At 40.2% G+C, this 17350-nt stretch overlaps 1 protein-coding gene across 2 annotated transcripts in view; it reads left to right on the forward strand.

Annotated features, from left to right (window-relative positions):
- The window catches only part of WNT7B (Wnt family member 7B), a 101492-nt gene that overhangs the window by 59873 nt on the left and 24269 nt on the right, over positions 1–17350 (forward strand). The gene's annotated exons all lie outside the window — the stretch shown is intronic.

Here is a 17350-nt window from a genome sequence, read left to right on the forward strand (position 1 = left end):
GTAAGGGTGTCTCTAATATGGTGCTGCAGTGCTATGTTGGGGATGTTTTCCTTTGAGCTGTCTAACTGCAGTCCTGCAAAGGGTTATTATTCCCCTCTGGTATTTGCCTACTGGAGTTGAACACAGGTGCTCCCACAACTGTAATCTGCATGTTTGTGCTCACGGAGAAGTAACTGGGAAGAGACAGGGCATCTCTAGTGATCCCTAGGTGAAGTCATTCGTATCTGTGCCACTTCATACCCAGCAATCATAGAGATGCCTGCACAGGCATCCAAGAACACAGGCATCACACCCTGAAAAGAAAATATTTCCAATTGCTATCCTGTTAGAAGTTGTCACGATAATTATAGTGCATATTATCACCTCTCAAAAGGGAACTCAAATCAGCTCCAAAGAAACCTCTGCAGACTTCCCAAAACTTTAAGTAATTACAGAGTCCCAATTAACTGGTGGAAGTACAGTGCACATGATACTTGGCTTTCCAATACATGGCAGTGATATATATCCATTTTGGTGTTGCTATCAAATGTAAAGAAAATACTGCAAGTGATTTGAGGCAGGAAACCCATCCAAAGAAAATAGTACAGGATCTTGGCCTGACAAATTGATACCTGGCAGCAGTTAAATTTATCACTTTCCATTTACCCCATGTCTGATATTATTACATAGGGCAGATTATGCAAATTTTTTCCAGTACTGAGACTATTCTTTTCCTCATCACTCAGCTGACTGTCCTTAGCCTCTTCCTCACCTTCCCTCTGTCTTCCAAGGGCTTCCCACTTACCATCCTCCCTGCTGTCTGCTGCTCAGTGTTGGAACAACATTTTGTGCTGTGTGGTTCTCACAGGGGCCTTTCAGCTTCTCAGGGGAGCTCAAGCCTGGTCTTCTTGTGTCTGTTTCCTCTTTGGATGATGTGTCTTTCTTGAGTTCAATGGTTTGGGTGAATCTCGTGCCTCCCACACAGCTGAGTGTGATCAAACATAAGAGCTCATCAAAACGGTGTGAAAAAGGAATCACATTTAATCCCATCTGTGCAAAAAGGAAATTACTTATATGGGGCTTTGGTTGTTACTGGAGATCAAGGCTTTGGGTTTTTTTCCTAACACCTTTGTGAAATGGATGCCAAAAGCTGAGGTATGTTAAGTCAATGATGGAACCGAATGTTTTTTTAAAGAAAATGCAAGTCTGAGTCTGGCTGAGGTCTGGGTTTTTTAAGGGCGCAGTGACACAGCTGTGAAGTGTTGTAATTGAATAAATCCATTGGTATCAGGGGAGCTTTCTTACACCCACAGAGAATCTGTCATACCCTGTGAGCATTACTCCACACATAGAAGAAGGCTAAAGCTATTAATAATTAAAAAGAACACGGGAAATCAAATTAATGGCAGAAGAGAAGTCTCAACTTTTTCAGCTTTGGAAAAATGCCTGGTAGAATTCGGTTTCGATGTTGAAAACTGGTGGTGAGGAATTTGCTCATGAGTATCTCTTCCCATGTTTGTCCTAAGATATTTCTAATTCTGTTTAGTTAATACTTTCCTAGATTATGTTCCTTAAAGAGTGTAAGTGGAATGCATTAAACATCCTAAAGAGACCATATACAGGAAATACCCTAACATTTGACTTTTACCTTCAGCTTTAAATGAAACAGAAAGGTATCTAGTCACTTGCCTTGAATATTAGAAGCACAGCTCTGGTCCTTCTTGATTAGTTTTGTTTGTATTAAGTTGGTGTCCAAAACAATGTTCCTGCCAGAAAATACACAGCTGCCAAGCATGCTAGTGGTGTTCTTCCTCCTGTGTTGGTTTGATTTGTCAAAGTTTGCAGGCATTCTCTGCTCCTTAGACAAGTAAGTCCTCTTAACTTCTGTAACATCACTTTTGTCCTTTAAGAGGCATACTCTGCAGGGCTGTCATATGAAGTGTTGGTGTCATCCCCCATGCAGCGCTACAGGCTGGGGACAGAGTGGTTGGAGAGCAGCCAGACAGAGAGGGACCTGGGAGTCTGGATTGACAGGAAGCTGAACATGAGCCAGCAGTGTGCCCAGGTGGCCAAGAAGGCCAATGGCATCCTGGCCTGGATCAGGAACAGCGTGGCCAGCAGGTCCAAGGAAGTGATTCTGCCCCTGTACTCAGCGCTGGTGAGGCCACACCTCGAGTACTGTGTCCAGTTCTGGGCCCCTCAGTTCAGGAAGGAGATTGAGGTCCTGGAGCAGCTCCAAAGGAGGGCAACCAGGCTGGTGAAGGGACTCGAGCACAAGTCCTATGAGGTGAAGCTGAGGGAGCTGGGGCTGTTCAGTCTGGAGAAGAGGAGGCTCAGGGGAGACCTCATTGCTGTCTACAACTCCCTGAAAGGAGGGTGTAGCCAGGTGGGGGTTGGTCTCTTTTCCCAGGCAACTCTCAGCAAGACAAGAGGGCATGGTCTCAAGTTGTGCCAGGGGAGGTTTAGGTTGGACATTAGAAAGAATTTCTTTACCGAGATGGTGATCAGGCATTGGAATGGGCTGCCCCGGGAAGTAGTGGATTCTCCATCCCTGGAGATATTTAAAAAGAGACTGGATGTGGCACTCAGTGCCTTGGTCTGGTAACCGCAGAGGTAGTGGATCAAGGGTTGGACTCGGTGATCTCTGAGGTCCCTTCCAACCCAGCCAATTCTATGATTCTATGACTCTAAGCTTCCTTGTGAAAAGGCTTTCACCACTTCTGTTTTCTTCTTCAAGCTAGGCATCGTGTGACACCTCATCAGCTTCTTCCTTGTACTGTGTATTCATCCTCTTCACCACTCAGAGACTCCTCAGAAACCTTGAGACTGCAGTCCAAATGCCTGAAGAGGACTACAAGTCATGCCTGTGCTTTCATTCTGAACGTTTCTGTACAAAATAAGAGCTACGGGGAACAAAAATTGACATCAGGATGGACCAGCTGTCAGGCTGCTAGAAGTATACAAAGTCTGAAAAAAACAGGGTACTCCTGAGCCACTGTTCAGGCCTGGTTTGCCAAAATGTTCACCAGATTTTTGACCTCCTCACCAAACCTGGGTGGTTTCTTGCAACTTTAAAATGACTGACGTGAAATTTGGTGGGTTCCTTTATGGCTTAACCCAACAGCCAAAACTTGGCAGTTGCAGCTGAGTTCTGCTTTGACATTTGTTGGGTGTGAAACCACACAAACTGTAATGTATGGAGAAGGTTTACATGACCCTGCCAGCTAAGCCAAATGAGTTCTATATAGGTCTATAAAGGATCCCATAATCCATGTCTTTATTTGCTTTATTAGTGGAGTAGCACCCAGAGACGATGTGGTCAATATCTAGGAAAAGGACAGGGTTTAGGAAGTGATGTTTTTACACTAGTGAGGGGGAAAAAGTGGAGAAAAAAAATAGGACAAAACTAAAAATAAAGTACTTAAAGGTACAAAATACATATAAGCATAACGTATAAGTGTATATATATATATAAGTATGCATATAAGTGTAACAAAACACATCCATGTCAAACACATGCAGAAATAATAAACCAGACATTAGGTTCAGAGTGTAAAAGCTGCAGAAAGAATTAAGACTCAGAAACTCTTAAGTACTTCATTACAAAGGAGGGATCATCTAGCTTTTCCCCAGAATCACTTAAGGAGATCAAGGTAACAACCAAGGCAAATTTTTCAGGTCTTATGAAGGAGAGGGTGCATAAGCTATGATGACATGATTTTAAATTTTCTCTGTCTGTACAGGAGAAAGAGGACCTGCTCATCAGCCAGCCGGCCAAGGCTCTACCATGAGCAGTGACAAGTGTAAATACAGGGTTATTCTAATTCATACCCTGATGCAACCCTCCCCCCTCCAAACCCCAAGCAAGCCCCCAGACTCCCCCCAGCGTGAGTTTTACCCAGCATCTGTGCATCTGTTGCCAACTCCACCTTTTGAGTGACACTGTGCTCCAGCTGTGCCAGTCTTCCTGCCACAAGGAGACAGCAGCCAGAAGGCATGACACAGGAGCAAATGTCCAGCATCCAGGGGATGCTGCTGTGCCAGGGGAATCCTCAGTAAGTTAGTTAAGCTGAATAACTGCTGAGCTAATTTTTCAAAGAGGTACTTCAGAAAATGAGGACTGTATCACCTATAGGATACACGGGAGTCTCTATTAAAAAAGACTGAAGTAGTTCAGAGGACTGAGCAACAGTTGTAGAAATTATCTTAAGAATGGGGAATCTGTGTTGGTGAGAAAAATTTATAACAACCAGATATAAAAAGTGATGGAGAGAGAACCAAATTAATAGCATGAACAAAGCAGGTAGCATGAGCTGAATTAGCCAAACATTGTGCATATTTTTTTTAAATATATGTTTGTAGCTGGGAACTTTTCATAGACATTCTATCCTCAGAAAAATAATTTTACTCACTCTCTCCCTTTACACGTTTTTGTCACCTGCCTTTGTCGCCTTCTCTAGTTTTCATGCCAACTTCTCACATAAAGTAATCTTTCACACTCTCCACTCACTCTGCTATAAGCATATTTTGAAAATTACCTCTTTAAAGATTACCTCTTCAACAAATGGAATAAAAATTTAATTGGCTAATAATATTTAATTGCTATTGTTTGATAACCATTGTTGAAAGCTAATTGTTTTGAAGACAAGGGCCCTGATCTGGAAGAATAAAGCTCTGGTCCTATCATATTGTTGATGCAAAGGAGTTCCAGCACTATGGGTTGCTCTCTATTCCCTCAAATGATGGTTGGAACAATCTGTCACGTAGGTACCTCCAAAAGTTACAGATCTTTAATAACAGCTGGAAGCAAATAACTTCATGCAGAAAAGTCATCAGTGCAGCCTCTGAAGTAGGGAGTCAGAAACAATATGGAAGTAACACCTGCTGTGGGCTGACATTGGATTATTCTGGCTAATTGTTTGTGCACTGACCATTTTCAATGGAAGTTTTCAAACTGAAATGCTTAGAAAGAGATTGCTCTTTCCAGTGCTAAATCTGGATGAGGTATTTTGAAAAATATAGCTGTTAAAGTATCAAAAATAATCTGTGGATATCTCCTCTGTGAGGCTCACGATGTGGAAGTCATGACTTAGTAGTATTCATTTGGTTGTGTCATTGATAATGATGATATGGCAAATCATTGAAATGGACACCTGACAAGAAAGAATCAGCAAATAAGTAAAAAATAAGGGAGTTCAGAAGTATTTTTTTAGAAATGCCTAACCTTTTGCATTTATCTGTATTTTCTGGCATGTTGAAAAGATGCATATGAAGAGAGGTTAAAGCCCTGCTGTCTGTGTGAGGTTTAGGACAACATAATCTTAAGAAGGCTCTTGTCACCATGCATTTGCTCAACTTTTGATCCATTGTCCAGGCAGAAAAGGGGGGGGGGAGTGTGAGAGAAAAGTGCAGAACACCAGAAAAAATTTTGCATGGATTTTATTAACTCACAGGTGAAGGAGACTTTGCCAGTTACTCTGAGAAACACAGTCAGAAAATAAAGTTGATTGTCATGGTGATACACAAGCATGTACTGTTATGTGTTAAGCATAGTTTCAAACAGAAGACTAAGAAAGAGAGGGGAATATCTTCTGCAGGAAAAATACTTATGAAAAAAAGTGATTCTTTCTCTATTTGTACTGGAAGCAGGTAACTACGTCCACATTGGTTTCCAATGTTTTAGCTTCAGGCTTGAAAGAAGATGGGAATTGAGCATGAAAGATATGTAAGTGATGGCTTCATGGACAAATGGTTGGCATCTTATCATGCATGGTGAGGGGGTGTCAGTCAGCTTGGTTCAGCCCATATGTAGACTTAATTAAATTTGGATTTAGACTTACATATGAATCCAGTCATTTTTATTCTGGGCTATGATGGTGGTTTAGCCAAGATGCCAAATGTTCATGAAAACTTCCTACCAAAAATGGGAGGAGTAGACAAGCTCATTATTCTCCAAAAATGGAAATCCATGTCCAAGCAGACACATTAATCTAGCACAGCAGTGTCTAGTATGGTATGAGTTGGTCAACTTGGAAAGCTTGGGTTTCAGTTTGAGACAAAAACTTCCAGTACATGAAGACAGGAGGCATTCCTAGGAATGCTTTACAGCCATATTTGTGCTTTAATGCTATCAGAAAAATCAGTAAAGGGAACCATAAAGGAGTCCAGATAGTTTGCCTAAAGTAACTACATTTCAATCTCACTTTTTGCCTTTCTTTCCTCCTGCCATTTCTTGCTGTGCTACATTATGGTCTCATTTTCCATTTTTAAAATTGATTTATGTTGTTAGTTATATATTTATTAATGCTAAGAAATATTCTTATGTCAGGTTGACTGGATGTTTATTATTCTAACATCTGTGTATTTATCATGGGAAAATCCATCTTTACGGACTTGCGTTATATCCAATAAAAACATCATGGGGAAAAGCAAGGAATCATACAGCTGGAAACAATTTGAAGGGGGAAAATGAGTTGGAATTAGATTATTTTAAATATGATACAGAGTAGGGCACACACTTCACCTACAGAAAAGCAGTAATTATCTTTGTCATAGCAGTAGGTGCTATGATTGGTTTAGGCATTTGTCAGTTATTGTCAACCTCATTTTTACAGTGGCTTTTGGGCCTAACATGGAAAAAATGATGTGTTTTGTTGTTTACATATAGCGTGGTCCCAAAAACCAATGTCCTTTCAGCATTCAAGCGACTGGTCAGAAAGACAATTATTTTCAGTAATTTGAACTGCATGTCTGCGTTGGTGCTAGGATATGGTAAAAAACATTTCAGTGTGAGAAGTGGCTTCTCAGGGGGCTATCATCAGCTTTAGACTCTTGCCACCAGGGATGCCAGGACAGAGGTGGACAGGATGCATTAAATCAGATTAAATCTTTAGTAAGACTGTCTGTGACTTCCAGAAGATTGTGAAGGACCAATATAACCCTGTGTTTATTACTTACATGGCTACCTGGGAGTGACTGCTGAGGTCTGTTTCACAAAATGTCATGTGGAGCCATTGCATTTGCAAGTATGATTCCTTTAAACTAGTAGATGCTGTAAATACCGTGGCAAATTTAATGAGCCATGGCTTATGCAAGGATAAATTCTAGTAGAAGCACAGTGCTGTATAACAATATGTATAGTTCTTGATTATTTACAGTTTTCTCACTATTAGGCTGAATTAAATAAAAAACAACAACCAAGACATGCATAACGAACCACCCCCATATCAGCTGGGTAGATGATAGGCAGGAAGGCAGAGGTAGCTGGAAAAGAGGAAAAAACACAAAATCTGAGGATGTCCTGAATGTACTCATTTTGCAGGAAAGATTTATCCACCCTCAAACATTCATTACAAAGCCTTCTCTCTAAAATGTCTCAAACAGTGCATTTCTTTTCCACAAATGATGTGCTGCTACCAGAAGTAGAAACAAAAATATCCTTAACCTGAAGGACGCCCAGTGTGTTTATCCTAGCTTATTAGATATATATTATTTCAGAAGGATTTCAGTTATGGCAGTGACTATTCCACAAGTTGCGTTTATAGGTAGAAAGGCTGTGCTGGAACTGAGCTGGACTATTCCACCCCACACTTATATTTGTTACCCTACAGACAATCAGGCAAATACTCTAGGGCATGCAAGCTGCCTTATAGAGACAGCTTTTCCAGTGCAATTCTTTTTCACAGAAAGCTCAACAGGGAGGAAAAAAGGACAGTGATAATCTAGTAGTTACAAGGCTAATTAAGTGTGAGAGCTATTTTAGTTTGCATCCTCCTCTTCAGAGAAAATTAAGGAGCTGATTCAAACAGTTCATATTTTCTGACTGTAGAAGGGTGGATAAGCTTTTTACTTTCACAAGTAGCAAAGCAAGACAGTAACCCAAACCAGAATAAGAAAATAAACCTCCCAGCTGGCAGCAGCTGAGGTTGGGAAGGATCGGTAAAAAGGTTATGAAACAACTACTGTGAAAAGAATTTATGTTATTTTAACTGAGAGAGCCTATTGTGAGACTTGTAGGTTCAGACTCTTCTTCATTTTAGTAGTTTTGTGTCACTCAGAGGTTTTTAGCAAAATAAAAATATCTTTCTATTCTAAGGAAGTACAGTTGTCTTAAAGAAACATCCTATTTTGAGAAGATGGAGGATTTCCAGCTTAGTGAATCAATTTGAACATTCGTGGGTGATAATTTCTCTGTGCTAAAGTAATTCTTTAGATGCCAGAGCCTCATAATAATCCATTGAGGCATATTTAATGTTTTTGAAGCACGTTACAAATCATAGGCAGAAAAGATAAACATGAATGGACAGTACCATTTGTAAAATATGATTTAACAGTTTTTGTTGGACTTTACTAGAAGCAACTGTTGCTTTTCTATATTAATTTTATAATCTCTGTTTTCTTTGTCTCCCTGTAAAAGAAATGCCTATCATATAAAATCTGTAGCATATAATAATTTCCAACCACGAATAGAAAAAATTTATATCCCTCAATTTATATTCTCTAGTCCCTAGTCTTTTTATAAGGTACTACTGTCTAGTTCAAGGGTAGCTCAATTGTTTTCTTTTCCCTCAAGCATAACGAGTTTTAGGAAAAGATTAAGTTCTCTTAAATTAAAATGTTATTGTTGCCATTTAAATATTTACCTCTTTGGCAGCAGGCTTGCTTTAAAAGGCAGACATCCTTATTCTAAGCATAGCATTAAAATATTAATGCAGTTGCTTCATGAACTCTATGTGCCTTGCAGCTGCATGAAAAATGGTAAATGTTGACCTGAATCTGGAATTTCTATTCTGAAGGAAGTGTTAACTTATAAAACTTCTGTTTCATTCCATCTTTATATATAAAAATTAGTATTTTTTTGGAACAGATGTTTTTCTGTAGAAATTTTCAAACTAAAATATGTTGATTCTGACCAACACCCTTTTAGTTTGTTAGTGCACTTAATTTTAAATTAGTTAAGTGCATTGCCATTAATTGATGCAGGGAATGGAATTGGGATGACTCAACTTTCTCTGTCTCATGAGCTCCTGTCTCACGTGTATCCATATGTATTCTAAGCTATATGGTGGCTTGATATGAGCCACCACGTAGGATGACACATTGCCTTCCTGTGGCCTTAAACCTCAGGTTCAAAAAAGCCCATTTTGTTCTGAAACACCCTCCCCCTTATGACCTGAAGTGGGGATGCAGCTCATTACTTTGTCTCGGTGGTTCAAAATTAAATGGAGCTGGGCTTCATTAAATGGAACAGCTTCACTTAAGTGTTGATGTGGAAAAGCAACATTTTTTGGAGAGGAGTGAGTACTTATGGTTTTGGCACTGGGCGATCATCCTAATAAATATGTAATTAGCTGTAGTGGAAAAGGGTATGGTTACGTATAAATGTGGCCTTACAAGCAGAGTCTGTAATGACCTGTAACTCTGATCATCTCCTGCTCAGCACTGGCCAGAACAAAAATCTTGCTTTTCTCTTGCTTTTAAATTTGTCCTTAGCTACTCAGGATAAAATTTTCCATGTTATTTTTCTGGTCTGCCTTGGGATGAGTGAGTCAGAGGTCCTGTGGAAAAGATAGTATGCAAATTCTAGGCTATTATTTAATTGAATACTGTACCAAGATTTGGACACAACCGGGCCAATTTTGCATAGCAACATTGTTTGGCATTTCCTTACTTCCAAGCGCCTCACTTGAAACATTACTATTCCCTTAATGTAATTTTTTTGTTCATCTCACTTTGTAATGAAATTGCTGGCAAGAAATGATCCATATCATGCTGACCCAATTAGTTAATTCCAGTGTCCCAGTCCTATTGGTCAATGACTTACAACATAATGCACATGTAAAACAGGGACATTTAAAGTTAAATAAAGTGGTGCTGGGCTTAATCCAGAATGACAGGGGCCAAATTCTGGTCTGATTGCAGGCAGTGGAAATGTTGCCACTCCTTTCACCAGAGCTGGGATTTTACAGCCACTAGAAAGGCTCCTGGCTTTTTGGGTACAAGCAGAAGTTTAAATTGGAGCTCAGTTTCATAGCAGGAACTCAGCTAAAACCTAATTAGTTAAATGGAAATCAACTCTACAGCATCTAATTTTTCAAGTACACGGTGAACAGGCAGGTGCTGCCAATCCTGCCACTGCAAGGAAAGTTCTTTACATAAGATGCCAGGTGGCACAGGATGGCAGCTGACCTGATGGTATATGATCCTGTCGTAACCTGGGGTTCCAATGACTACGGAGATTCCTTGGACTTTACTACTGTGGTTAACTATGTTGTCAAAATCTCTTCCCTAGAATTACAGATGATAGGTTTGGTCATCTAGTTCAACCTCTACATCAAGCAGGACAGGCTAAACATAACATTAGACTTCAGAGTGACATGTGTAGCAGCATCCCTCCCTTTCCTCCTCTGTTCTTTGGGATACTTTCTGTCTGGTAAACCATCTGTTTCTAAACTGAAAACATTGAAGTGCACAGAGAGGCATTTTAAAACATTGCAAAAAACACAGCTTTTGTTGTTCTGTACATTTTGGTTTGCAAACAAATGTTTTAGTCTTTGGCTTAGATCACTGATCCATGCCGTTTGCTGTCTTGACTCTAGTCACAGGCAATTTCTTTTTCTGGTGAAGTGGTTGGCATATTCCAAAATATTATAACTGACAAATAACTTATTTTCTAATTGACAAAATTTCCTTCCTGCATATTGTGCCTGACATTTTTGCATTGGGTTAAACTACCCGTGACTGTAGTTTATTTCTTACTGACATGTTATATGTCCGTAATTGTGAAGTATAATATTATTGTTACTGATATGAGTAAAATTAAAATGAAAGAAATGAATTAAGCAAGGAAGGACTATATCAACTATTATTTGGAGGCTTGAAAAAATTAATCTAGCATTTTAATGCTGAGGTAATTTTTCTCTCAGGATTCAAACTGGCTGACAACTTTGGTCGTGCTTTGTTTACCCAATATGTGCTTAACATTAAACCCTCTATTTCAAGTTGTATTGAAGTAAAAAAAGATTTGTGTTTATTTTTTTAATGCATGCCCAAGTATTTTGCTGAGTACAGAAGTCATAGTAAAATCCAGTAAAAAGCTATGTGTGTTTCATTTTTTAATGCATGCCCAAGTATTTTGCTGAGTACAGACTAGTGAAATACAGCATGCACGATTGAGTCAATAATGGATCCTTCAGCTAGTAAAAACTGTTGCATCTATCCAGTTTTGATCAAGTTTGGCCTACAAGAAAGGGGCCTACAGGAAAGATGGAGAAAAATGTTTTACAGGGGCATGTAGTGATAGGACAGATGGTGATGATTTTAGGATGGAAGAGGGTAGATTGAGATTAGATATCAGAAAGAAATTCTTCACTGTGCAGGTGGTGAGGTGCTGGAACACGTTTCCATGAGAAGCTGTGGATGCTCCCTCCCTGGAAGTGTTCAGGGTCAGGTTGGATGGGGCTTTGAGCAACCTGGTCTACTGGGAGGTGTCCCTGCCCACGGCAAACAGGTTGGAACTGGATAATCTTTTATATCCCTTCCATTCTATGATTCTATGATTAGGATTTAAGTGGATCTAGGAGACAACTTTTAGCCACAAGTGTAATCTGTTGCAATATATAATGCTGTCCCCATTGCAGAGATTTAACTTCTGATTTCTGGGACTGTGAAAGAAAGATAATTCCTAAGACTTAACCAGTGTCAGTGTAAAATGTGGACTTGTATGGATGGGGAGTCTTTAAGCAGTCTCCTCTCACCCCAGAAAGCTCGCTGAGGGACTGAGAGAAGACACTTCTATCTCTAGACAGATGCTCAGCTGACATTGATGGAGTTGCTGTAGACTGTAAAGCTCTCTTCAAGTTGCTAAACTCAACCAGGTTTACTCATGGATCATGATTTATTTACACCTCTTCAGTCATTTCTTCATGAAAATGTTTTCTGGCTGACTAAGCCTTCACTGATCCTGTTCAGAATAGGTCTCCACTGAATGTGCCATCCAACAGGCTCAATACAGCCTTGCAGTTTCTAGGGGAATGGCACAACAGGTAGTAGTGTTTTCTGTCTGTTGCTGAACTAAAGGACTTCAGACAAGAAAGGCAGAAAAATGGGAAGCCCCTTCCTCACTTCTTTTTGTTGGCCCTGTTTCACACTACATTGTTCTAGGCATTTGTATGAGCTGTTTAAGATAGGACCCTAGTCAGCCTGTGTTCCTTGTATATTCAGAGAAGACTGAACTCAAAGACTGGACCTGAATTTAGCAGCATGACTGCCTGTAGGTCCCCTGTTGATAATCCTGGGAGCTTAGACTCCCTAATTAGGTATCAGGACTGTTAATATCTACTTTCAGTTTGTCTATGACATTTTTCCTCCTCTGCATTTATGTTTCTCAAGTGAGCATGTGGTCCTCTCATAAAACCACACTGACTTCCCCCACATAGTGGACACTGATCTTCATTTAAAGTTCTAGCTACCCTATGACTCATTCATCAGTTACAAAAGTTGTCTTAGTTGATGACTTTGAAACAGATGCTTCCCCTCCCCCCCCAAAAAATATCATGGAACCATATAATTGTTTCAGTTGGAAAATACCTTTAAGATCAGAGAGTACAACCATTAACTTATCACTGTTAAGTCCACCACTAAACCATGTCCCTGAGAACCACATGACTTTTAAATACCTCATAGGATAGTGAGTTGACCACCACTCTGGAAAGCCTATTCCAGTGCCTAACCCCTTCAGTGAAGAATTTTTTCCTAATATCCAATATAAACCTCTCTTGGCCATTTCCTCTTGTTCTATCACTTATTAGTAGGGAGTAGAGAATGACCCCCCCCTTGCAACAGCCTCCTTTCAGGTGGTTGCAGGAAGCTATAAGGTCTCCTCTCAGCCTCCTTTTCTTCAGACTAAACAATCCCAGTTCCCTCAGATGCTCCAACAAAGGACTTGTGCTCCAGACCCTCCACCAGCTTTGATGCCCTTCTTTGGACATGCTCCAACACTTCCATGTCCTTTTTATAGTGAGAGACACAGAACTGAACAGAGTATTCAAGGTGCAGCCTCACCAGTGCTGAGTATGTGGGGACAATCACTTCCTAGTCCTGAGGGCCACACTATTCCTGATGCAAGCCAGGATACCATTGGCCATCTTGGCCACTTGAGCCACTTCTGGCTCATATTCAGCCAGCTGTTGACCAGCATCCCCAGGTTCTTTTCCTCTGGGCAGCTTTCCAGCCACTCTTCCCCAAGCCTGTAGCATTGCATGGGGTTGTTGTGACCTAAGTGCAGGACCTGGCACTTGGCCTTGTTGAACCTCACACAGTTGGCTTTGGCTCATTGATCTAGCCTGTCCAGGTCCCTCTGTAGAGCCTTTTTACCCTCAAGAAGATATGCTGAAACCATAGACATAACTCCACTACTGCTATTTTGAAATTTAAGAGCAAGTGGGAGTCCAAAATTACCACCAGATGGTGCACCTATTTAGCAAGTGACAGAGACATGTTCCACAAGAAAGGATAGCCACAGCCTCCAGTAACCCCTCAAAAGTTGCTTCCCCTGCTGTTTATTCTCAGCTGTGATATAAATTGAATGTGTTTGAAACATGGACCTGCTGGTTATACTATTCTGTTACATTTAATATGGAGTATGTTTTCAATCTCTGCGATGGAAGCCTGTCAGCTGCCTGGCACGGGACATGAGGAAGTGGGAAAGAGCAGAGCAGACCTACGAGTGCATGTAAAGGGAGAAGGAAAGAAAAGGAGATGGACTGGAAGCAGGAAAAATCCGTAACAGTGAATGGCACTGAGAAGGCTACAAAATCAGAAGTGGTCAGCACAGCTCATCTGTGTGTTGTTGTTTCATTAAGCTGGTTCTGGTTATTAATGGTAGGTAGCTTGGAGAAGGTTGAGATCAGGGCATTTCTGAAGGATGGTCTTGATGTATAAGTCAGTATTTTGGAACACTGCCAGGGTTGGTATCCCAAGCGAAACACATGGGATATTTTATTAACTTCATAGTAAAAGTGGTGAACTTTCCTTAACAGTGAAATGGTTTTTAGTCTCTAACTGCTTCTCATTCCTAAACTCTTGTGGTACTCCACACTCCGAGAAAGATTAGCGCAAGTTGATAAGCATATATTTTCTGCTATACTTTTCAAATGTCATAAGACCATGCAATTCTTTCAACCAGACTTGCTGTAAATCAATACATAAGCATATGTAGGACACAAGTAGGTCTCTTTTCCCATTCTACTTGCCTTAAAGAAAATTCTAAAGTATTTAGAAAAAGCTGGCAATTCGCTTTCATGAACATTACAAAATTGATGCAGAAGAAAATATTCTGAGTCTCTCATTCCTTTGCATAGATGTGTTTTGTACTATTTTCTATTGTTTTGTTTTGGTGTGTTTTAAAGCATGACATCAAAAGAATTTAATATATTGCTAGTGGATGAATAATTAGAAAGGTTGTTATTTTCACACAACTTGACCAGTAAAGAAAAACCTGAACTGAAAATTTCCTCTGAGTAAAGAGCAGAAGTGTTTGTATATTCTTTAACCCCAAAAATATTCATTTTGAATAGATAAAACAGTTTTTCATTCTCCTTGTCCAAGCTGAGAGGAAGGCAGCATCTCAGAAAGCTCAACACAATTCCCTTCCTATCATTTTTTTTACATGCCCTGTGGCTCCTACTTTGATGTCCGGACTATCATCTTATACTTAAAGCATGAACTAAGAGATAATGGAATTTGAATCTGTTCCCAGCTGTGCCATACACTTTTTTGGGGGCCTAGTGAAAGTCACTTCACACCTTGCTGTCTAGAGACTAAAGATCACTAATTTCAGTGGGAAATGTAAAGGGACTAACCTCCACTTAAATATTTGTGAAGTATTCTGGGATCCTTGGAAAAACTGATTGCTGTTAAGGTCTCATTATCCAAACAGGAAGCACAGGACAGAAATGTTGTGGAGGGATTTGTTCTTCTAGGAAGCAAGTCCAGGCATGAGAAAAGACCACGCTTAAAAATCCTAGTAGAATGGGTCTAGCAAGCTTGTTAGTTTAGTTTGCATAAAAAGGAAGTTTGAAAACTTTAGGCAGTTGTCCATGAAGAGCCTAAACTCAAATTTCAAAAGGAGAAAATACATATGTGTTCAGTATAAATGTGTAACATTAAAGACAATCAATAAAGCCCACAGGAAGACTAACTTCTGGTTGCTTACTGTATGCTCAGTGAATGTGTGCTGTGATTCTTTGAGTTAATCTTCTTGTCCAAGGCCCTCTTTTTTTCCAGCTACTGGTGCACAGTGACATTCTGACACCAGCGATGGGGCTTGAACAAATTCTCCTGCCTTCTCTTTCTTGTTGCCCTTGCTGTCTCCTGTTTTCTTTTATTTTGGCAGTTCAATAATGCTGAAACCAAGTTCCCTTCCCTTTTGTTTGCTTTTCCCTTGTCCATTGATCAACCATGTTGCTTTATTACAGACACTGTAGTATTAACTACAGTATAAACAGAAGCTCTTAGCAGGAAAGATAGCTGGGATTTCCCTGCCCTCTTACACAACCAAAGTTTCTGCTGTGCCACTTTCTTGTTTGTTTTCAGGGATTAGTGGCAATATTCCACATACTGCTGACATAATGAGTCATAAGCTTTTCTCAAAGGCAGCAAGACACTGATTTTTAAAAGACCCAGGACTACTGTGCTACTAGGGATGAGCATGGAAAGCTTGAAAGGAGACAGACTCCCCTAAAATCCGAGTGGTAGTAAGATTGCTGACGAGTTTTACACAGCATGAAGCATTTCTGTGAATGTTGTGTCCTGCTCAAAGTTAAATTCCAATTGTCTGCGTGGAACATCTCAGACAGCAGCATGTGCATGCTGTGAGTTTGTGTTAACCAGAGAAACATTACATCATGTGATAGCCAAAAACACCACTTGGTACCATCTAGCCTAATCCAAGACTTTTCACGTGAAACTTTTGTTTTGGTTTGGTTTTAGGACATTTGCCTTTCTAACTGGTCTGTTTTAATTAGAGCTCAACCTGAACCACAAACGATAGATCTGAACTTTCCCAGAGTTCAGTGGTGTTCAGATCTGGCTTTTGGTTTGGCCCATCACAAAGACAGGGGTCAACTTAAAAGTTCAGATCTGAAAACAGACTGCTACAAAGCAGGGGGCTGGAGGGATTATTTAGAGACCCACATCTTGTTTTAATGGTGGATTTGCAGTAGAGACACTTGCTAGTGTTTTCACATTGTACTTTGTGTAAGTAGTGTCTCAAAGACTGGTGTTAATACCAATCTATTGAAATACTCTTGTATTTATACTGCAAGATGGGAATTGTCTCTGCTTTCTTGGTCACAAAGCCTGGATCCTCTCCTGAATCTGGAACAGCTTATAAATCTACAGATTTTTTTCTTCTGATCTTCATTTAAAACTCATCTTTTGGTTTTAGGGTATTGCTCTGAAAAGCAATGGAAGCTCTTTTTGGGAAAGAAATTCGCTCTTTTTATCCTTGTAACAGTTTTTTCAGCTGAACTGACTGAGCCATCATTTACCCATTTGTCAAACTCTTGCAGGTGTGGATCTGCACATCTTAGGGTGAGCTTGCCCTCAACATGGCAAAACACAAGCTTAGCACAACACAAATAGCAAATAGCAACCACTAGTCTACCTAATAAAATAATCTGACTAGTAGTGTTATATGGGTAGGTTCAGATTAGACACTGATTCAGTATCTTCCATGAGTCCTGGGGAGATTCAGATAATTATTCCTCATTTATGTGAATCCTGTCACTTCTCAACTCCTGTCAGGACCAGAAACTTTGGAGCTGAAAGAAAAATCTTTGCTCTTGTGATGCTTCCAGGCTCATTTTGCAAACCAGAGAGGTTTGGACCAGAATCTAAACTTTGTGTATTTATCCAAAACCCTCTGAGCTCTTTACTCTTTTAAATTTCTTTCATATGTGTGCTTTGTGCTGTGTCTTTTTCACTGGGGTTACAAACTTGACTACCAGGCAAAGACCCTTTAAACACCAAGAAGAGCAGACATCATTACTTGAACTTAGCTCTCCTCCCAGAAAGATTGTCAGGCAACTCAAATGTATCAGAAACATGAATGCAGCCACACAAGCAGTGTAAGAGCATTTGGAAAATATTTAAGCAAATTAGAAAGCAACTTTCAACCCAGCCCTTTCACCAGAACTTTCTCATTTACTTTCCACAAAATCTGAGCTCTGTCAGGGGATGCCAGTGACTTATGGGGTTACTGCCCAGCTGTATGCCCTGAAAGATGCAATCTCTGCAGTGAAATTAGCCCAGGGGAACACAGGCTCTGATGATCTGCAAACCCAGTCTCCCCACTCCAACCACCAAGGAA

Source organism: Calypte anna, chromosome 1 (genome assembly GCF_003957555.1).
Source record: "Calypte anna isolate BGI_N300 chromosome 1, bCalAnn1_v1.p, whole genome shotgun sequence".
Classification (NCBI taxonomy): Eukaryota; Metazoa; Chordata; class Aves; order Apodiformes; family Trochilidae; genus Calypte; species Calypte anna.